This window comes from Fukomys damarensis, unplaced genomic scaffold (genome assembly GCF_012274545.1).
Source record: "Fukomys damarensis isolate Sample0158 unplaced genomic scaffold, DMR_v1.0_HiC HiC_scaffold_17, whole genome shotgun sequence".
NCBI classification, from domain to species: domain Eukaryota; kingdom Metazoa; phylum Chordata; class Mammalia; order Rodentia; family Bathyergidae; genus Fukomys; species Fukomys damarensis.
In genome coordinates this window covers 22925290-22948052 of record NW_022900929.1, presented here as the reverse complement: position 1 = coordinate 22948052, position 22763 = coordinate 22925290, and the positions used below count along the sequence as shown (strand labels likewise).

At 42.6% G+C, this 22763-nt stretch overlaps 1 protein-coding gene and 1 long non-coding RNA gene across 10 annotated transcripts in view; one reads left to right on the top strand and one right to left on the bottom strand.

Annotated features, from left to right (window-relative positions):
• Positions 1–22763, top strand: part of Caln1 (calneuron 1) — a 531563-nt gene that overhangs the window by 480848 nt on the left and 27952 nt on the right. The gene's annotated exons all lie outside the window — the stretch shown is intronic.
• On the bottom strand, positions 14093–17583 carry LOC104862782. The gene is made up of 4 exons (XR_780436.2): positions 17524–17583; positions 16499–16675; positions 15887–16091; positions 14093–15215 (listed from the first exon to the last, which is right to left on the bottom strand). It is a non-coding gene; the product is annotated as an uncharacterized LOC104862782 (long non-coding RNA).

The following is a 22763-nucleotide window of genomic DNA, read 5'->3' as shown; positions in this document are numbered from 1 at the left end:
TATATATATATATTATATTGTTTTAATTTGAAGTATTTTTAACCTCACAGAGTGATTCTTTGCTAGTAAATCCTCAATGTCCCAATATCCAGCCCTCCTCCTATGTAATAATGTTACTCAGAGTAATCCAAAGTAGATGTAATCTGGGCGGTGACTGTCAACTTTAACAGCAGGCAGATCAGCACCAAGAGTGTTGTATCAGAACCATATGGATTCTGAATGCTGGCCCCATCCCTAGAGCCTCTGGACAGAGAACCTGGGGGTATCCATTTTCAGCAAGTTTCCCAGTGATATTGATATTAGTAAAGTTCTGTGTTAGGGTTTAGGGCTGGGAGTAAGAACTTGAACCAGGAGCAGGAAACAGGAGCCCCACAAAGAGATCAAGTAGTAGAGGGAAGGGCGGAAGAGAAGACCAAGACTTGGACAAAGCCAAGATGCCAAGTGTTTGTTTACCTTTGAGACTCACATTCAGAGTTGAAGGCTGAGTAGGTCATTGAAACACATACAGCCAAACCACACCAAAGCAAGCACGAAGGGAGCTCTGCCCAGGCCTCCACTACATGTCCTTCCTTCCAGCATGTAATGTGTCTGCCATATTGGAAAGAGCAATGGATTCTGTCAACATGAATGTCCAGGGTAAAATGCTCTGAAGACATCTTCAGACTTAGCTAGTTTTAGCAGGAGACAGAAGCCATGTGAAGTTGAACAGATAAGGCATATTGCAGAGCCTTGGTGGAGGAGTATGTTGTCTCTGGTTTCATGATATGTAGTGTTTACAATAAATTATAGACCCTTAGGTTATAGCAGCATTTATGAGAGATGTTTCTTCTTCCTGATTTGGGTGTATTTTTTGGCAATGAGTCCATTGCACAATCATTTCTTAATTTACCCACTTTCCATTTTTCTCTTCCTGCCCTTCCAACCAAGTGTTCTTGTCATTCCAACCCATTTAATGTTAGTCCCCTTCGATCATCTTAAAATTTTAATTAGCTCTTTTGATGTGTTCCAAAAGAACTCTGGTGTCTGATTCATCAAAATGAAAACAAGAAGATATTTTGGGAGTTTGTTCCAATTTAAATGACTAAATTATTTCCCCATTTGTTATTTATCTGCGTTTGGATATTCGAATGCTTGATATCCAATTAATGCTGGAGAAGCTGGCTATCCATCCATAAGCCAGTTTTTTTCCAGGGTGAGGGTAATGGAAACTTAGAACCTGGGTTCTATCTTGTAGCAACACATCGGTGAGTCGTTATAAGAGAGGCAGATGTGGCCGAATTGGAAAAAAGTAGGCCTTGCTTGAAGCCATTTCCCCGCTAAGATCAAATATCAGATGAGGAGAGAGAGAGTGGTGACATTGGCATAGAAGGTGTCCCATGATCACATTGTAAAAACGATCTCCAAGTACAGAGCTTCAGAAATACAGCTTTTCCACTCCAGCAAAATCAGCCCTACTGTCTTTGTAGCTGCTCTGCAAAGAAAGACAAGACATATCACAATGTGATTTCTGTCCCTGTCTTAGTCACTTTCTCATCACTGGAACAAAATACCTGACTCCCACAACTTAAAGGAGAAGAGAGGGGGCCAGAGATTTAGCTCAGTGGTTCTGCTGCCTGCCTTGCAAGTGTAAGGACCCAAATTCGATCCCAGTACCAGAAAGAAAAGAAAAAAAGAAGAGAGTTTCTTTTGGTTCAGTTCAGTTTCAGTTTATGGTCAGCAAGCTCCAAGACAGAGACAGCGTGATGGAAAGGCCCAACGGAAGAGAGCTGCTCACATCATGGTGGCCAAGAAGGAGGAAAAGAAGGGAGGAGCCAGGGAAGGAGATACACCCTTCCAGACCATGCTTACCTTAATCCACCTCTAATCAGATCTCTCCTCCTAAGAGCAACTTAGCTATAGCCCCATAATCCAGTCACCTTCCAAAAGCGCCACTTCTGAGTAGATGAGGCTTTGGGGGGACATTCTAGATCTGAATCCTGATAATCCCAACGTGACAAACTCTGCCAAGTTCAGGATCCATGTTTATCAATGCCAGAATAACCAGCACATCACATGGAATCAAAAGCTGTCGAACTAAATTCCTGAGTAATTTGCATTTTAGCTTCTTCTTTGGTGTTCCTATCCCTCTTCCTCTCCCCCGAGCCCAGGAAGCGAAGCATATCACACAAAATTACTCCGCCATCTGTGTGGTGGATTCAGCCACTATATGAGAAGACCGAGGGGATGAGAGGAGAAAATGGACATTTATGGAGGACCTAGCAGCACATTTAAATACTGCATCAGCATTTAACTGGCACTGCAGCCCACAACTATGATAAATATAAAGCCTAATGTATTAGTTCTATTTAAGCCCCAAGTTACAAATGATAAAACTGAATCTTGGTGTCACCATGAGGAACTTTAGCTTAGCACTGTGGAACTAATACAAATATATAGTATAGTCAGCCCTCCAAATCCATGGATTCTTTATCAATTCTGGATCAAAAACATCAAGAGGAACAATCGTATCTGTCCTGAAAAAATACAGACTTCTTTTTCCTTGTCATAATTCCCTAAACAGTACAGTATAGTAATGATATACATAGTATTTGTATTGTATTAGGTATTATATATAAAGCGATTATTCAAAGTAGATAGGTTATGCATGGTTGTATATAAACACTAAACCATTTTTTATAAGCAACTCAAACATCTACAGGTGTTGGTTTGCAAAGAGGTCCTGAAATTGATTCCTTATGGATCTCCAGGAGCAACTGTGATTATATTATTTATTATATATTAATGTCAGGAACTGTTTACTCAATTCTCATAATAATTGTACCACATAATTATTATCCCCACCTTGCTGCTGAGAAACAGGAACCTCAAGGAACTTTCCTTAGGTCATAGAGCTACTAAAAGTTAAGATCTGGACCCAACAAATCTGTCTCAACAATCTGTACTCTGAACCACTTAACATTATACTGCTTCTAGTTACAAAACTATGCTATTGAATTAAACTTGAATAAATGTTCACAAAATATCAAGTGCTAAACTTACTACTGCGCCAAAGAGTTATGAGCAAAGTGAACATTCAGGAAGCCCTGACTTCAAGAAGCAGTTTCACAGACATGGGTATAATGGTTTGGGTCTCCCTATTACCAGACTGGTCATCAGGTTTTACTGAGTGGTGATTATTGGTTCTCTCTCTCTCTCTCTCTCTCTCTCCCTCCCTCCCTCTCTCTCTCTCTCCCTCCCTCCCTCCCTCTCTCTTCCTCCCTACATCCCTCCCCTACCCTAGGGGCAGGGGAATCAAACCCAGGACCTTCACACTGGGCTACATCCCTGCCCTCCTTCCTTTAAAAAAATATTGTTAAGACAGGGTCTTATTCATTAAACTGCCCAGGATAGGCTTGAACTTGCAGTCCTCCCATGTCAGCCTTCAAGAGTGCTGGGATTATAGGTATACACCACCACAACCAGTTATCTGAACCTTTATAGGAACCAATTAATAAAGACCCTTTGGATTTAGAGATGGTGATGCAGGACTGAAAGGAAAACAAGTTTTTCCCAGCCTTGGGCAGCCCATCCCCTTCCCTTGCTCCCTTGGATCACCCTCTCCTACCCTGTACCTGTAACTCTTTGTTTCTGGTACAGATAAAATTGGCAACTATGTCTTGTGAACAAACGTTATGTCATCTTCTCACAAGATTCACAAAGCTCTGTCTTCTTTCAAGGCTAAATTACAAAACTGTCTGCCTTTGTCTTGCATTCTATAAACTCATTTGCTATGTCACTAGTATGTATAAAATGGAACTTTCCTTTGTTCAAAGCTCTTCCCTGGGCATTAGTCCTTTGAGCTGGTGTTCACCTAAAATAAAGTCCCAGGGCCAGCGATGTAGCTCAGTGGCACCATGCCTGCCTGGCAAGTGCAAGGTCCTAAGTTCGATCCCAGTACAGGGGGAAAATTAAATAAAATAAAGCCCTGTTTCCCATTGGTCTCTCCTGTCTCTTAGTTTCTGCAACAGTGGCAGGTTCCCTAGTGATTCCAAGAATGAGATCATTCTCAGCCTAACCAGAAGAACCTTAGCAAGAATCAATTTGACACTTTCTCTCCTTTCCTCTCCAGGTTTTTCTGAAGCTAAATATGTCATTAAAACAAACAAACAAACAAACAAACCTAGGGATTGAGAGAGTTATGTTTGACTCCTGGATCCTGGCTATAATACTAGAAAAGGGAAAATAAAGTCACTTGATCATGGTTAGCCAGTGGCAAGCAGGTCTGGACTTATTCGGCTCTGTTGTTTGACTCTTAGGAGGATGGATTATATATAAGGTGGGAATTGCATTTAACTGCCTGTAAAGAAGAATAATTATGACAAAAACACACAAGATCTGTGCTTCTTGCCAAATGAGGTGATCACAGGAGGCAGTCTTTGCTGTTGTTTGAGAATTTCAAAATTCTTAGGGTTGAAGTCTCTGCAATTCTCTTGGTTTCTTCTTCACAGTCCCAAGATGGCTGCTGCAGCTCCAACCATCAGAAGTAGACAGAAGAAAGTAAAAGGAAAGAGGGAAAAGGGTGCCTACTAACCAAGCAAATACCTGTTCAAGAGTGTTCCCTAAAACTACCCAGTACTTTTGCATACATCTGTGTTTTTTGTTGTTGTTATTGTTGTTGTTGTTTAAAGGCCGGGCACATAACTGCCCCTAATATACTTTTTTTTTGGTACTGCGGATCAAACTCGGGACCCTGTGCTTGTGAGGCAGGTGGCAGAACCACTGACCCTGGTCCTCTAATATAGAAGATAAAGGGGAAAGTGGATATCAAGCAATTTCTCATACAGATTTCTGTTTATAACTCCCCAATCTCAGTAGTCAGATCTCTTGTAGAAAACCCTTGGAAACATCTGGCTGCTTCTGCATCCTAGCTAGCTTGGACCAACATTTTAGAACTGGGAAATCCCTGTGGAATACAAATGAATAAAATGAAGGCTCTCTGTATCTCTGCAGGACCCATTTCTAATGCATAAAAGATCTTCTTTTAAAAACAGTTTACTCTGCTTGTGATGGTGCATTGTGGCATTTTGCAGCCTCTGACCACCATTCTCTGTTTGTGGGTTTGGATGGTGGTTCCGTATATCCCCAAGCTGCCCTGCTTTCTAAGGAGACATTAGAAACCATGGGAAAGAAATATCTACAGAGAGGAAGGTGAAATATCTTATTATTCAAGGGTAATGGAGAATAAAACATCATAACGGGTCATATGACTGTTTTGACTTCCATTGCTTACTCTGGAGAATGTCCAGTATCTGTCTTCACTTCCTTTCCTTAAGTGGTTAATGCATAGCAGAGAAAAGAATGAAACAACAATCACTCACTGCCCTATGATTCTGGTGCCTAGGATTGTCCTCCACTGAGTTTCAAAGAAACATTGTGAAGTAGATAAAATATTTAGAGCATAGTGAGCGTAAAATGAAGTGTTACAGCCTAATGTAATTATGTTACACCCTGAATGTAATTACAAGGAGGAGGAGGGAGCTTAACTCCAGAGTTAGGCAATACTGGGGTGTACAGAGGACCTGTAGGCTTTGGGGGATAATTGTTTTCAAAAGTACTCAAGGTTCAAAGCCAGAAGATCTCCAAGAGACCCTAGTATTTATTTGTACCTTGCTAAGTTATGAGAGTGTCATCCAAGCACTCTGCAAAGCATGGACCTCGCAGGTGACCATAAGCGCTGCAGATGGAAGCAGAGAGGCTGATGCAGCCATGCATTTCTCTGGCTGGCTTTCAGGCTGCACAGAAGTTTTCTTAATTTAGCATTACAGGTACACATGAATGGTCTGTGCCACCAACTATTCTGCCCAAACTCCCAGCAGCTCTGACCCATCCATCCCCTGGTTTCCCTGTGGGTTCTTCCACGGATGGACTCTGAGACTGGGAATCCACAAAAGGTTAGGGCATCTGAGGGGAAGCTTCCTGTGTCCATGCAGTCCCTCCTGTGTAGACCCAGCAAGACAGCATTCCTTGCTTCAATCATCCAAGTTCCTATGGTCAAGCTGCTGTTTAGCATCACACTGGGTAAATCCTGTCCTCCATATACAGAATCAAGAAGCAGGCATGATGCTGATGTTTCCAGCTCTCCCCGGCCTCCCCAAATGAGGTAGGACCCATGTGTTTCTTCCTCTTGATCTCTCAGAGCCCCAGAAAAGGCATTCGACCAAGATGGCCTAGGAATGGGCCCTTGGTGATTCCCTCCAATCTTTGTAGGTGTATTAGTCAGCTTTTCATCACTGGGACAAAATGTGATATTTATAGCTTAAAGGAGAACAGGGTTTTTGACTCATGGCTCAAGGGCATGGTAGAAGAAGGCTGCTCACCTCATGGAAGTCAGGAAGCGGAGAGCAGACACGCCCTTCCAAGTCATGTCCTCGGTTTCTCAGTAACCTGCCTCCTGCACGCAGCCCCAATGGTCACCAGACAATGCAATGTTAACCCAAATGTAGCATTCTCTTTCAGGATGTTTAGCTATTCCAGCCCACAAGAGGTGGGGGTCAGAGTTAGGAAAGCAGGACTGGTGACATTCCTTTCATCTTAACTTTTTAATTTTGGACTATTTACAAAAGTTCTATCATTAGTACATGTTTGCAATTTATGCAGTTTACACTCATATTGAAGAATGCTTACATGTACACATTACAGCTTGTTTTTTTTAATCCCCTTCCCTCCCTCTCCTCTTCCCTCCTCTGATTCCCTAATCAACCTTTTCTGTACTTGTTGATACTGTTTGTCTTAGCACATATTATACTCATAATATTTACATTGATTAGCATTATTAGATTCCTGTACATGGTATGTGTTTATACCATGAATTACAAACATGTACTAAGTCAATAAAAAACAAGGAAAAAAGAGTTAGGGAAAATGTAATGAAACTGTATAATCATCACCTGAATGATATCATATTGCATTAAAATGAGAGTATTTTTAAAGAAAAAATATGTCTCTTACCACAACTATCATTTAATGTTAATCTATTAATCAGTGCAATTAAGTAGGAACTCTGCCCCCTTTGAAATTATGAAATTAGTACCTCTTTCCTCTGGTTATCCTGCCTAGCCCTATTTTTTGATATTTCCTTAATGTATTGAAAGATTTAGACCAAATTTATTATGGTTAAGTTATTGGGTTTTCATGTTGTGTCCTCTCTTTCAAGAAGTAGCCACTATATATGCATCTTATATTTATATTTACAACATTAATTTTAAATTAAAGTATGGATTTGGATGCTTTCTGTTCTCAGAAACAGTCCCTTTCTACCATGCATTCCCCCAGTTTTGAGCTCTTTATTTCAGTCCATCTCCCCGTGGACTGATGTGCACGTTAAATAATTTCTTTAGGAAGGGTGATGGATTTTATGCTTTTTGAGCTCATGCATAGTTGATTTATATCCTGTTGCCTTTGTAGATTAATTATAACCTTGCTAGATGTCCATTTCTTTAGTAAAAACCCTTTCCATAAAAACTCAGTGATATCTCTCCTTTGTCTCCTGGATTTTAAAGACATCAAGGACAAGTCCAGGAAAATATTTGATCCACTTTTTACACGAAGATGTTTGCAGAATTTTAACTTTAGCTTTTTTCATTTTAAATGCATCGATCATCAAGATATGTCTAAGTGTAGACATCTTTTTTATTATGTTACCTGATTATCAATGAGCCTTGTAGATCTGGAAAGGTAAATTTTCAGGAAAAAAAATTGAATCTATTACATTTTAGGTTATTGCTTCTGTTCCACTTCTTCATGGCTCATTAGAAATAACAATTTTTCATGTATCTCTATTCTGAGTTCTTATATTTATCATCTCTTCTCATCTCATTTTACTCCTAAATCCCTTTTCTGCATGACGGAACTAATGATATTTATTTTTGCCATCTGTATCATGAGTCCATTTTCTGAACTATAAATGTTGTCTTTTATTGCTTTGTTCATTTGTGCTGTGGCACTACAGGATTTGTAAAACATTATTTCTTCTGTGGTAACTAGCTTTCTCCTGATCAACAAATAACATGTACATATGAATACCATGGGAAGCACAAAGCAGTTGCTGTATTGTTTACTTTTATTTCCTACAAATATTTTTCAAAAGTTTGTTTTCTTCAGTCTCCAAGGTGGATCTCTTGTAATTTTTTATACCTTGAATCCCTTCCTCTGTTTCAAACATTGTGTGTTGACCCTTGTTTTGCATGAAGAGAGGTAAATAATGGAATAGACTTTCCAAAAAGTAAAATGACGTTGGGCACAGCAGGTACATGCTTATAATCCCAGCACTCTAAGAGGGGAAGACAGGATGATCACAAGTTCAAGCCGAGCCTGGACAACTTAGTGATTTAGTGCAATACCATCTCAAAAAAAAAAAAAAAAAAAAAAAAAAAAAGAGCTGGGGATGCAGCTCACTGTGAAGGCTCTGGGTTCAATCCCCAGCACTGAAAAAGACAAAAGATGAGTCTCAGTAAGGCAGGAATATGAGGCACATTAGGGGACATCCATCTCTGCTTGGCTGCTTCTCTGGGAAGGCAAAGCTTGGGACCTTGAGGTCAGTTTCCCTACTCTTGCTTTTTGTTGGACCTGACCTTCACTCTAAAACCCAGTCCACCTGCCTGGCGTTTACCCTGGTGCTGCTTCCTGCTCCTGCCTTCAGAAGTTCCAAGTATGTGTTAGTATTGCACAACAAACCAGACTCAGTGCCATATCCCAAGGAGCGTTTGTACTGGTGTTCATGGATCTGCAAATTGGCTAAGATGGACGTGATGCGAGCCGGGCTCACCCAGGAGGCTCTGCTTCTTTTCTAGGTTAGATGGGATCAGCTTTGTGCATTCCCGCCAGGCCCAGGCAGCAGAAGCTCAGGGAAAGTTTGTCTCATTGAGATGTCATTGTCTTGCATTGCTGCATTGTTCATGCCACCTATGCTGGCATCTCATTGCCTGTAGCATGTTACATAGCCAAGTGAAAGCCCAGTGAGGCAAGAATATACTCGGGTGGGGGTAATACTTGCTTTGCAGTATTTCAAATCATGACTCCTCACTGTTCTTCAATGTGATGATTCGAAGTGGCAAAAGAGCTTTGAATGGAAGGGCTTGGTCTGTCCTATTGCTGCTCTAATGTCCTCACAGGGCCAGATCTGGTGGGTTTGGTGAGTTTCTCCCAGAATTTCCTTCACTTTCCTTCCCTAATTCCCTAGACATGGTCTCAACCATCCGTTTGAAGGACTGAGATGGGGACTGGTGATTTTATGGCCTTCGTTATCTTGTTTTTATAATGTGTTTGCTTTTCTTTAGCTAATTAAAATTTCATTGGCAACAAATAAAATTTTAAAAGATGAGGCCGGGATGTATAATTGAGTCCAATAAATGCAGCATTATACCGCTTGGCTGTGTGTTCAGTTAGTGATCTGAGAAGCAGTGCCACCTGCCATCTTTGTGATCTGTTTATTAAAAGGGAAAAGTGATGGTGTGACCACAGTCTGAGTGTGTGGCCTGGTTCCTAAAATAGAAAGTTCTATCACCCATGTGCCACGTTTGTAATCTGGTTCCTAAAACACAGGGTTGTGATCCCTAACTACATGCCGTACTTATGATTTGGCGAAGAAGCAGAGGGAAATGTGATTTACCCAAGTGCCATATTCATGATCAGGTTCCTAAACAGAGGACCATACAGCTCAGCCCACATGTTGTATCTGGGACCAGTTACTAAAACAGAAGGCCATTCTGGGCTCATGAGGTGTGATCCAAATATATGATGAATGTTTACACTAAAAAAAAATTACTAACCCTGAGGGGAAAAAATGAGAATCAAGACTTGTCATGTAGAGGTACAAGATCCCAACAATGAATGTAACTGTACTGTATCCCTAAAATGTACCAATAAACTCAATTAAAGCTGAAAAAAAAATTACTATAAAAGATGCATTGGGATTAATCTCCCTCAAAATATTCCCACTTGTTTCAAACACATCTATCCCATTTGTTCGTGCTACTTTCTGAAGCAGCTCTGAAAGTCCTCTTTCATGTTTTTTGTTGCATTGTCATGGCTGCTGTGACATTCGGCATCAGTTCAAAGTGTTTATCTACCTTTCGTTGTCATTTTGGCTTTGGAGAAGAATCAGAAGTCACATGGTGCCAGATTCAGTGAATAAAGCGGGTAAAGACACACTATGATATTTCTATGGGTCTACCTTTCCATTGGATGGTGTTCAGCAGAAGCATTCACCATAATTTTTGTCACATCTCATAAAGACACTCACGAAAGAGGACCACCAGAACTGCTTCAGAAAGTGGCAAGAATGGTGGGATCAGTGTATTCAAAGTGAGGGAGAGTACTTTGAAAGGGATTAATGGCGATGTGTCTTTTATTATAATACATATTTAAAAATTTAAACATTCACCATATATTTCAGTCAGACCTCATAGTTTCATTGTCCAAGCTCAGAACCAAGAATGTTGATTTCTAGTTTTTAACAAAGGATGGTAGCATTTCTGAAGCACAAGCAATACACAGCCCTACATTGCCATTGCTTCCTGTCACTTCTAGGTACTTATTTCTTTTCCATTCTCCATTCAGCCTAGATTCCTTTCATTTTGGGCCTCTGAGGCTGTATCCTCTGTTTTGTCACCTCCTTTTTACTTCGTCCATTTTGCTTCCCATATTTTCCTCACAATTGTCACTAGATTTTATTCAGCTCCTCTTCTTGTCTTCATGTCTCAAAGTAATCGTGGCTCATTTGTTGGATATTTCCATTCACAGCATTTTGCCTTTGTAAATGGGGGTGTTCCTCGACACATTGGTTGCTTCACCCATTTTCCAGGACAATGCATACTCGCTCTTCCATTCAGCAAATACTGATCAAAGGCTAAAACTTTGGCTAGGTAGGGTGGAGGTCAAACTGTCAACAGAACATTGTCACTCTCCTCAAGGGTCTTGTGGCCTAATAGGCAAAACAAAAAGTCCAGGAGCAATTTTCACATGCTGTTCCAGCTGCTGTGGTAGATTTAGGTATGAAGCATTGGTATGGAGTAGCAGAGCAAGCTACTACTCAGGTCTCAACAAGGCTTGCCAGGGAAATGGCAGAGAAGTGGAGGACTAAAGGCAGAACTGGTCTGGAGGAGAACACAGATCCGAGAACATGTTCTGAGCACAGGGCATAGGCAAGCACCTGATGCATATGACTGCTGCCGAGTAGCTCAGGGTGGTCAGATCATGGAGGATCCAGATGTCAGGCTCTGTCTTATTCACTGTCTCTTTACTACAACAAAAAACCCAACTGACGCAGCTCTTAAAGGAGGAGAGGTTTGATTTGGTCCACGGTTGATTGGTTGCAAGGCAGAAATGATATGGCAGAGGAGTCTGGGGAGGGAAAGTTCTTCAACCCATGACAGCCAGGAAGCAGAGATGGAAGGGAGTCGCTGGGAACAGGCATGCCCCCTTCCAGGTCACGCCTCCAGTGACCACCTCCAGCCAGGCCCCACTTCCTGACAGCACGTTCAGCTGTGAACTCATCCACAGATGAATCTGCTGATGAGCACAGCACCCCCATGATCCAGTCACCTTCCGCACACATGACTTCTGGGGGCTGAGGCAGGACCAAGTAGCAAGGCTGCATCGTCAAAGCACGTGGAAGTTGCCTTCAGGGACTTGGACTGTACCATGAAAGAACTTGGCATCACGGAAGGGTTGTCAACAGATCACCTTGATTTTTGGACCTTGCTTCAGAATAAGTGTCCACATCTAGAAAGCTCACAGTCCTTGTAGTCAAGTCTAAACCTCATTCATTTGCTAAGCCCAAACACATCCCTACTTTTCCTTGTTTAGATTTGTGACTGGTTGCTGTTTTGTGCCCTCTACTCCCCTGGGTACCGTATCAGAAATGGCTTCCTCTGTATCTGAAGAAATTCAGTAGAATTCCTTATCTAGGGTCACGGGGGCTGGGAAAAGGATCTCTCCAGAATGAGACAAGTAACACAGTGACAATCCCATCCTGTTTCTTCGCTGAATGCCAGATGGAAGCTGTCGAGAGAAGCTTGAAAGCGTAAATGACATTCTTTAAATGAGAAAAAAAGCAGGTGTGTTTTAGCCATGAGGCGCTTAAAATTCACTGTTCTCAGACAGAATTATACATTGAGTAACTCGGCCTGCAGCCTGGCACAGAGCTGGAGACCATGAGCCTAATTAAAGAGATGAAATTGGTTATCACATCACTGATTGGCCTATCAAACTTATGTCTTATATTTATACTGCTTTCCATTTTTATTCAAGAAATTTAACGTTTCTTCTTTCATTTAGTCCTTGAAAAATCTCCAGGTGGTGAATATGGCAGGAATGCTTATTATTTTTATTATCTCACTACTACTATTATTATTTGTTTTAATCATTCTCATTGTCTGTTAAGTGGACCAAGATCCCGATTCCAAGCTGTTAATGACCTACCTGAGGACACTCAGCTAGTTAGTGGCAAAACCTGTCCTAGATGATGAGTCTCTGGGCCCCTAAACACAGGACGTTTCTATCAGTCAGCTACCCGAGGACCCTCACCCCATCTGCAGTCATCAGCACAAGGAGGGAGGCAGAGGGTGCAGCTAATTCATCTTCTTTGCCGGAACTGCTACCGTTGCCGACTAAGTTGTCAGAAACAAGCTCTGAACATAGAATCAGAGCATCAGTTGGTTCTTGCCTCTGTGAGAACTCCCTGAATGACTTTAGTTCCCTTAATTTTTCATGCGTGGGCCACAACACAGTGAAGGGCTGGGGAGCCAAAAGCTGTGAAATACAAGAAGCTTTGTATGTTCGAATAAAGAGTTCTATCCACAAACAATCTCTAGATAGATACATAGATAGATGGATCCTTTCAGTGGATTCACACACCATGTGATACTGTGAACAGGAGCCAAATTCATGAAGTTTTTCTCAATTATTATACCATGCCCAGCTGCAAAGGAGAATTTTCTATGTTGTCTATACTTAAAGGTTGCTGGTTGCCATTAGGACATGAATATTTTCTTTTCCTCTTCCTGTTTGTTTCTCATTTCCCCCTGTCCTTGTCCTCAGACACTATGGACTCTGAAAGCAGCTCCTGTGTGGGCCAGAGAGGTCCCCCACTGGGACCCCTCATCCTGTGTCCCACAGTTCACCCTGCTGTATGTGCTGGGTGTGCACAGTTCACCCCACTGGGCATCTAGTGGTCAAACACACAGTTTCCCCTGGTTCAAACGCTCAAGAAGAGATGAGCTCTTTCCAGATATTATGAGCTCTTGGCAGAATAAATAAATAGCCTTTACTCTGCCAACAAAAACCAAAATAAACCTCTCTTTTAGTCCTATTTCTGCTGTAACAAATTATCAAAAGCTTGGTGACATAAAACAGCACAAATTCACTCTCCTACATTTCTGAGATCAGAGGTCCATAGTTAGTGTCACTGGGATAAAATTCAGGTGCCCCTTCCACAGGTTCCAAGAAGAGAATCCATCTCTGGGCCTTGGTCAGCTTCTGCTACCTGCCTGGCTCCCACGCCTCCTGCCTCTGTCCCAATTTTCATGTGCATTCCTCTGGCCTCTGCCACCTCCCTCACACTGCCTTCTCCTCTTTGATCAAAGGCTCACCCAGGAAATCCAGGTTAATCTTCCCATCTCTAGGTCCTTAACTTATCACAGGAGGTGTGATAAAAAAATATAGTGAATTTTAAAAATGTATTACACTAAACGATGCCTGTCATTAATCTCCCTCAAAACCCTCCCCCTTCCTTCAAGCATACTCATCCCAGCATTCTTGCCATATTCTGAAACAGTTCTGGAAGTTCTCTCATGTGCGTCTTTAGTTGCACTGTTGTGCCTGTCTCCATGTTCTGCACTGCTGCAAAATGTTGACCTTTCATGGTCATTTTGACTTTGGGGAAGAACCAGAAGCCACAGGGTGCCAGATCCAGTGAACAAGGTGGATGAGAAGACAGCACAGTGTTTCCCTTTGAAAGAAATTGCCCATCAATGTTTTCAATCAATTCAGGACATCGAGGTAGCCACAATGACACAACTAAAGACCCTCAGGAAAGAGGACTTCCAGAACTGCTTCAGAAAGTGGCCAGAACAGTGGGATAAGTGTGTTCAAAACCAGGGGAAATATTTTGTGGGGAATTAATGGCACTGTGTCTTTTACTGTAATAAATTTTTAAAGCTATTTAAACATTTGCTGTAATTTTCTATTGCAACCATGTATCTGTAAAAACCCTTTTACCAGCTAAGGCCACACATTTTCTGGTTTCCATAGTTAGGATGTGGATCTCTTTGGGGCCATAATCTAGCCTCCCACAACACTCACTTCTAGGAGTGCAGAAATAGCTGTATTCTCTGGAATTTTTGCACACTCCATGCAGCAGTGAGACAGATTTCACTGATGTGAAGGGCTGAGACACGAGTGAATTATTATTTTAGTCAAAGTCTCCCTTCACAGTGGCAGTTGAAATTGGGAGCAGAGAGCTGCTAATGGGCCTCTCCTATGACCTGTGCTCCAAACCCATACCTATAATTTTACGCAAAGGAAGGCACTTCAGCACAGCGATTATCTGCTTTAGAAGGAGACACATTTTCTGATCTTACCATGTTACATATTCATTATGGAAGTGGGTGTCCTCTGCCCCCTAACAGCCCCATCAGCCAGAGAACCAAGCCAACTCCTTCCCCTCCTTCCTCCTTCCTTTTGTTCCATACCACACTGCACCAACTGCTGTGCCATTTCACATGTTTCTGTGCTTATTTTTCCATCTCATTCCCTGAAATACCCTCAGAGCCTAGCATGCAGTAGGTGCTCAATATATGCAGCAGCCCCTCAGAATTCTCAGGATACCTCTCACGGATAACAAGTATACAATGAAGTCCATCATATAAAATGTTGTTGGATTTGCATCGAAGCTGTGCATATCCTCCTGCATGCTTTAAATTATCTCTAGATCACTTGCAGTGCCTCTGACCATGTAAATGCTATGGGAAGAGGACTTGAATCCAGTCTCCAGGAAGAACAAGGGATACCAGTGGTCAAGCTGACCCTGGACTCTGGCTGCACTGTGTCACGGTCGAATGTCTTCCAGGCTGTGGGAGGCCGCTGGCTTCCTCTGAGGGCTCATTGTTGGGGGTGTCCTGTGTGCATTCAGGGCTGTGTTTTAGAAGAAATCTGACTTGCCAGAAACCACAGTGATCCTGTGGGAAACAAGCAAAGGTAGGAATGACAAACACCCTGGCTTCCTTGTGGACCAGGTAGGCAGTGAGGCCACTACAGTGTCCCCTCCAGTCGGCCCTGAATTGACCTGTTGATTGTCTTTGAAGAGGGAAGGAGGATCACTGGCCAGGAGGGTCTGGGCCTGGGACTCTGCAGGAGGGGACACTGGAGGGGGTGGGTCCCTGCTGGGGTGTCACTGGCCAGGTGGACATACCTCCTTGCCTCTCGCCTCAGGAACCCTTTATTGTCAGTGGAGATCCTGAGCCATGCATCCGCTTCCTAGGTGCTGCAGTGAGTGGAAAATTTCCTGTAGCCCGTGGCAGTAAATAGGTGCTCAATCTTAGTTTCTGTGTGATTGCAGGTCTTCATGGCTGTGGCTGTGTTCCAGGGGGACTTTGCAAAGGCCAGGCTGTGTGCCACAGCCCTGTTCTCTGACTCTCCTGAGCTGATTCCTTGCAGAGTTGGAGAGCACAGCATGTCCCGTCTCTCCCTGTCCCTGCGTCTCCCACACCAGGTGATGGAAAGACATACACGAGTCCACAGGGACCTGTCCCATAGCCTAGCACTTGCTTTTGTTTGTTTTCTGCTTTGCTTGTTTTAGTTTTCTAAGTACCTTTACCAAACTCCCATTCCTTTCACCCCGCCAACTCACATGGCCCAGCAGTCTTTTCCACAGGCTCCAGGAGTGTCTGTCTCTGTGTTCTCAGCAGGGCAGGGTATCCCGATGCCTGGCGTTTCAGTCTCACTGTGTGGAAGACCTTGGAGCCTGGAAGTCTCTGGATACACTGAGGCTTCCTGACTTCTCGTATGGGCCCCACCACTGGCAGATGGGGTGGGACCAAGGACATGGGAAGGTCCTGGAAGGAAACCATGCAGACAAATGACCTTGCTTGGCCCTGTCATATTGGCATTCAGGATATCCTCAGAAACTGGCTGTATTTTCATGCTACACCAAGATAAACTATGAGCTCTCCAGTCTGTGCAGGTGGTGGGACTCTGGCAACTCCAGATCCCGTCTGGATGCCCTGGACAGTGGGGTGCCATGGTGGTGAACTGCAGCCAGCAGAAGCTCCTGGGTTCAGAATTTCTGATCTCAGCTCTCTGCAGAGCACAGTGCTTTTTTAGAGGACCAGAGAAAAGAATAGGATAGGGGTGTGATAGATTCCAGTGCTTATGTGACCCATCCTCCCTACACAGAGGAAAGAACTGTACCATCAAATTGATTCCACACCTTCTGTGAAAGTTGAAATGAGTTTGGATTCACCTAAAATCTGGTCCTGGAAGATGCCTCCCAGCTGTACAGACTTCTGTAGGAGTCAAGGAAAAAGAATGAGGGCAGAGGCCTCACAAGGTGGCGAGCAGCTCTGTCCTTTCAGTGGCCTGGCGTTTCATCTTATCAGGAATTCAGTACTTCACTGGGGACTTGGCCCTCCTGAGGTGCCTGTCACAGTGGGAAAATAAGTTCAATTACTGTGCCTTGCCACAGTGAAAGGGCAGAGAATCTGAACACTGGCAGCCAGTTTCCTCCAGAGGGCGCTCTTCCCAGCCTTCTTCGGGATTCCAGAAGTTCTCCGAGGAGCCAAGGCAGGTAGGGTAGGCTGTGCTCTGGAGAGCTGATTGCTAGGTATCAGGGGTCTACATATAAAGGAACAAAAATAACTCCCAGTAGGAAAAGCAGTGACAGAAGTTTGGTAGCAGACATCAGGAAGACCAGGGCACTGACATTGTCCCCAGCAAAGTCCCCCCGAGCTAGAAACTGGAGGAGGCACAAGAGGCACTGGCTTGTAATTGAGAACACCACTCTTCCTTCTGAGGCAGAGTAGGGCAAAGGACCCCAAAAGGCAGGGAAGTCCTTCCACTGCTTCCTGAGGAAGGCAGTTAAGGTCCTGGGAGAAGAGTCTTGGCTTCAGAGCCACCGTGCTGCCTGTCCTGATATCACAGCAACCGCTCTGCTTCCAGTCCCAATTCCCACAGATCAGGCCTGGGATGCTTTGTCCCACCTAGAGCTGAAGAGTCTCCTTTATGTACTACTACTACATTGTGTTGCTTTGTATAAACATTTTTTTTTAATTAAAAAGAAAAAAAATTCTTTTGGTATTGGGCCTTCTCACTGAGCTGTAGTTTAAATTTTTAAATTTTGAGACAAGGTCTCCCTAAGTCACTAAATTGCCCAGGCTGGGCTCAAAATTGTGACCCTCCTGCCTCAGGCTCCCAGAGTGCTGGGATTATAGGCATGCACAAAAACAAAAACAAAAACAAACAAAAAAAACCCCACAAAAACCAATTTACCTGACACATAAAAATGGCACTTATTTCTGGAGTACAACATGAGGTTCCAAAGTATGTGTCCATTGTTTAAAGATTGGCATATCTATCCCTCACCTTGCTTCTTTGTGGTTATAGCATTCCAACACTTCTAGCTATTTTGAAATATACAGTACTCTTCACTATAGTCACCTGTGTTATACAACACCAGAACTTATTCCCCCTACCTACTTGTATCTTTTGTCCATGTGGCGTGTGCCACTTAATCTTAGTGGGTTAAGAGACACCCACAGAGGTGAACTCACTAGTGGGGGAATCCACTGATGAGTATAGTGCCCTGTGATCAATCCCCTTCCAAAAGTCCCACCTCTGAGCAAGCTCATGACAGTTTTCAGGTTCCTTCTCACTCTAAACCATAACACGTGGAACTAGCCTACCATGAACTGAACCCTCCAAAACCTTAAATCTCTCTTCCTTTAAGGGTGGATGTTGGATATTTTGTACCATCAACAGCAAAACTGATCAGTACATTAACCAATAGCTCCCTACATTTCCTGCAAATTTGAGTGGGCATCAGAATCTGCTGGAGAATTTGTCAAGCGCAGGTTGCTGGGACCCACCCGAGTCTCTGAGTCAGGAGATCTTGGGTGGGGCTGGAGAAACTGCATTTCTAACCAGCTTCCTGATACTGCTGCTCCAGGGAACACACTCTGAGAACCAGCATGCTGGGTGCATCAAGGATGAACAGCAGTCTTCCTTCCATGCTTCCTGAACAAGGGATATTGTCAGGCAACCAAGCAGTCCACTAGGACTGCTAGCAGCAACTGCCATGAGTTCACGGACACAGGCAGCTCCTGAGCCTCAGGCACAAATTACTCACAGCCAGTGGGGCCAAGAATGGTCTGCCCACTCTCCCTTTTGGTCGATTTGGCACTTGGCTTGCCATTTCTTGCTCACATATAAGTAAATAGGAATACCAACTTTAACACTGGGTTAATTAAAACTTGGACTAGCCCAAGGATGGGGGAAAAAGAGGAGGAATGTGTCCAAGAATTGAATTGGGTGAAAACTGGAGCAGATGCCTGTGTGATAACCTTTAATATTTTAATCTGTAAAAATGATGCCAGAGATTTTAGATCAATTAGAAAAGGAAAAATGGCAACCATCACAGTCTCTGGGCACAAGAATGAAATGACACCTATTGCAAGGAGCAGACAGCATGGAGCCACCAAGTCACCCATCTCCGCTGGGATCGGGGAGAAGCAGGACTCACCATGCAGGAAAAAAGGCAGTATTATGGTTTGGATGGAGAATATCCCTTCAAGGACTCGTGCACTCACAGGTGGGGCTTTTAGAAGGTGCCTGAATCATGAAGGTGCTACAGCTGCCACGTTGTTAAGAGGCGAGGCCTGGTGGGAGGAGGCATCACTGGGGGCAGGGTCTGGAAGGGTGCGGCTCCCTCCCCTGCTCCTCCCTTCTTTCCGCTTCCTGGCCGCCATAACATGAGCAGCTCTTCTCTGCCCAGACCCTTCCACCACACCATTTGTGCCTTGGAGCCAGCCAATAGGGACTGCATCCTCTAAAAACTGTGAGCCAAAGTAAGTCTCTCCTCTTTTATGTTGTAGATGTTGGATATTTTGTCCCAACAGTGAGAAAATGACTAAGACAAATAGTGACACTTAAATCCAAAACCAGAAATGGAAGACATTAGAGATGAAAAATACAGTGGACCCTTGACTTACAAACTCGGTCGGTTCCTGAGGGCTGGTTGTGACTCAAATTGGTTATAAGTCAATACAGCTGAGATCCGAATGTTTACCTGGGTACACACTATAGATAACAAAAGGCAGTGAATCTTCCACTAATCTAATTAACCCAAGTTGTTCATATGTCAGGCCGGTTGTAATTTGAGGGTCCACTGTATAGAAACAGAAGAGACATCTAATTAAGAGTAATTTGTGTTCCAGAGGAAAGAACTTCTTAGGACAGAAGAAAGACAGTAATCAAAGGGGCTCTGAGAAGCATTCAGGAGGCAGAAAATGAGACTGGTGTGAAAATGAGAAGCTCCTACTGAACTCTAGCCACAAAGGAAGATGTGGCTAGGAAATGGGGCCCACTTCAGTATTTTTAATCTCAGTGCTAATGAAATATTCCTACTAGTTTTGAAGGAGAAATGATTGTTCCTCAAGCTGAGGGTCATGGTATACACCTGTAATCCCAGCACTCTGAAGGTTAAGGCAGGAGGGCTGCGAGTTCCACCCCAGCTTGGGCAACTTAATAACTTAGCAAGAACCTGACTCAGAATTTACAAACAATTTAAAAATAAAAGGCTGGGGATGTCACTCAGTGGAAAAGCCCTGGACTGAGGAAAGAAGGGAGGGAAGGACCTTCAAAGAAAAAAATCTGAGCCAGCCCCCAACCACTTGGCACAGAGGTGTGGAGGAAATTTGTGCCATTATAGAAATTTATACCAAACTAAGGTGTCTGTCACGAGAGAAGTCAAAATGCATTACTAACATTATAGGAAATCAGAAAATTTAATTTCACAAATGCTTCATTATCAATTATTTTTAAAAGATCTCTAGCAGATAACTGATGTCAGTTAGGTGTACCGAGTTGGGGCAGTCATAGAAAAATGGAAGTGAGAGTCAAGATCAATTAAATATAATGAAGTAGCAGCAGCCGTTACACATTTTGTGCCAAAGCTAAATGCAGGAGTTAAATACTAGTCTAGAAAAAGATACAGAGTAGAAAATGTGTCATAATAAATCTCAAATTAAACTTATGAAGACCAAAATGTGTTGGGTAAGAAGTAGGAAACTAACTTTTCTTACCACATACAAGGAAAGATGAGAAGACACAATTAGCTTTCTGAATTTCATAGTTTAAGAAATGGTGGCTTGGGTAATGCAGTTGCTAAATGGAAAGACATTCCTCAGAAAGCCATAGATTTTTTTTTTTTTTTTTGGTACCAGGGATCAAACTTGGGACCTAGTGCCTTGTGAGGCAGGTGGCAGAACCATTGAGCTAAATCCCTGGCCCCTGTAGATTTTTTGTTTATACAAGAGGCAAAGGAAAATATGATGACCAGAAAGATCCAAAATTAGAAAATAAGATAGCAAACTTAAGATAAAACAGCCAAACATGTTTTTAATAATATACAAAGAAAATGGAATCAATTTCCACTATGGGACAGCAAAGATTGAAATTTGATTATTTTTTAAAATTCAAGTTTATTCTTCTTGAAAGAGATATGCCTCTAAAATATAACACACAGGGCTGGGAATTTAGCTCAGTAGTTCAGCCGCCTGCCTTGAAAGTGCAAGGTCCTGAGTTCGATCCCCAGTACCAAAAACAAAACAAAATAAAATATAAAACACACAAAAAGAGACAAATGTTTAATGGAAGAATTCACACAGAAGGGAAACAAGCACAGCTATACTGATGCAAAACAGGATTTTTTTTTTTCAAAAAGCATTAAAAAGAGCACCTAAATATTTTTAAATGGCTGTGTGTATCAATGACGGCCTATTCCATGATGGAGGCCATCCGTGTGTTCATGTTGATGTCCTCAAAATGCTTTTCTTGGGGTTGTCTCCCCTCCATATCTGCCCCATCAGGTGACACAGCCTTCTGGTGACTTTTATCACCATCGGTAGGTAAATGACTTCCAAACTGGCATATCAACCCCATGGATACAACTCTTCTGAGCCCTGGTACTTCTAGCCAACTGTACATCATGAACTTCCAGAGACCTTTCTTTTTCTTATGCAGATTTCATTTTAATGGAAAGTTTCTTGGGTTTTTAAAAACAGCCTATATATGGGCCACAATCCAGTAAAAAGGGCAAACAGATAAAAAACTAGAAAAAAAAATTACCACAAATGAACTGATAAGAAATGGGATATAATTATAGGCTAATAATAATGAAAATACTGTAGCTGGTTTTCAAAAATAAGTTCCAAAAGTGACTCAGAAAATGTTTCAAAGCTAAATGGACCAATAATCATGGGAGGAACCTTGGCACTGTGTCCATGTTTTACAGCAATTTCTTCCAGACTTTAAAGAGGCAGATATTCGGACCACATAGAACACATATGGACTGCTGCTCAACTAATTTTGTTCACATATCCAGATCCCAAGAGAAAAACATGACCCAAATAGCCAATACTGTAGATTTCTTTAATCTGTACCCTTTCCTCTCTTCTCACAGCCCCTGGCCAAGCTTTTTGCCTAATTTCAGAGTTAGAGCAAGCTCTCCACTGTTCGGAGATTTTCTAGGTGTTGCAGCTCTTTGATTGGTCTCCCAGGAAATGGATGCTCATTTTCTCAAAGAGTCTCTTAGATCTTAACATTCTCCATGTTTGCGTTTGACTTGGGGAATCTGTTTTCTTATTTCTGAAATACTACTCCTTGTATTTTGCCAGCCTTCTCCCTACAACCAGACTAACACTTAGCTCTATTTACTTATTTTTATTTATATATTGGAGGTTGCTTCATGGCTTAATTGTACCTCAGTGTGTGTCAAAATTCACTTGCATGACCATTAAACTGTAATGCACAAAGTAAATCTGCTTTGTATCTCTTCTTCAGTGGCTCTTAGTCATATTAGTGCCTTTGAATTTGAATCTTTTAGATTTTCCAGCAAGTTTCAGGAACCTGGTTTAATTTCTTAGAACAAGATGCATACTCGGAGCAAGTTAGGAGTTAGTTACCAAGCATGCAGGGAAAGAAAAGTGTCTCAGATTTTCCTTCATTGTCTTCCAGAATAACTTATGACATTGATTTCTGTGTTCATCCTTGGCTGACTTACACTAAAGAAAGACCAAAGTCTTAGTGGCTAACAACAGGGCCTGTCAGGCGAGAGTCTCCTTGGATAATGGTTAATCAAGGACTTAGGGTGGAGGGGATGGCCCCTGCCTGATATGAGTGTTTCATGGTAGAAGAAAAAGAAATGGCAGGATACACCATGGCTGTGAAGCATCTCTTCAGACTCTCATTGATTTCCTATCTCATGTTCCTATCTCGTGTTTAGTGGGCCAAAGCCTGGTGTCGATGGGAAGGAAAATAGGAGATGTGATTTTTAAAAATATGGTCATTGTTAAATTTTGTTACATATATGGGAATAAAAGACACATTACCATTAATCCTCCCCTCACTTTGAACACACTTACTGCATCCTTCTTTCCACTTTCTGGAGCACCTCAGGAAGTCCTCTTTTGTGTGTCTCTAGTTGCACAATCATGACTGCCTCAACATCTTGA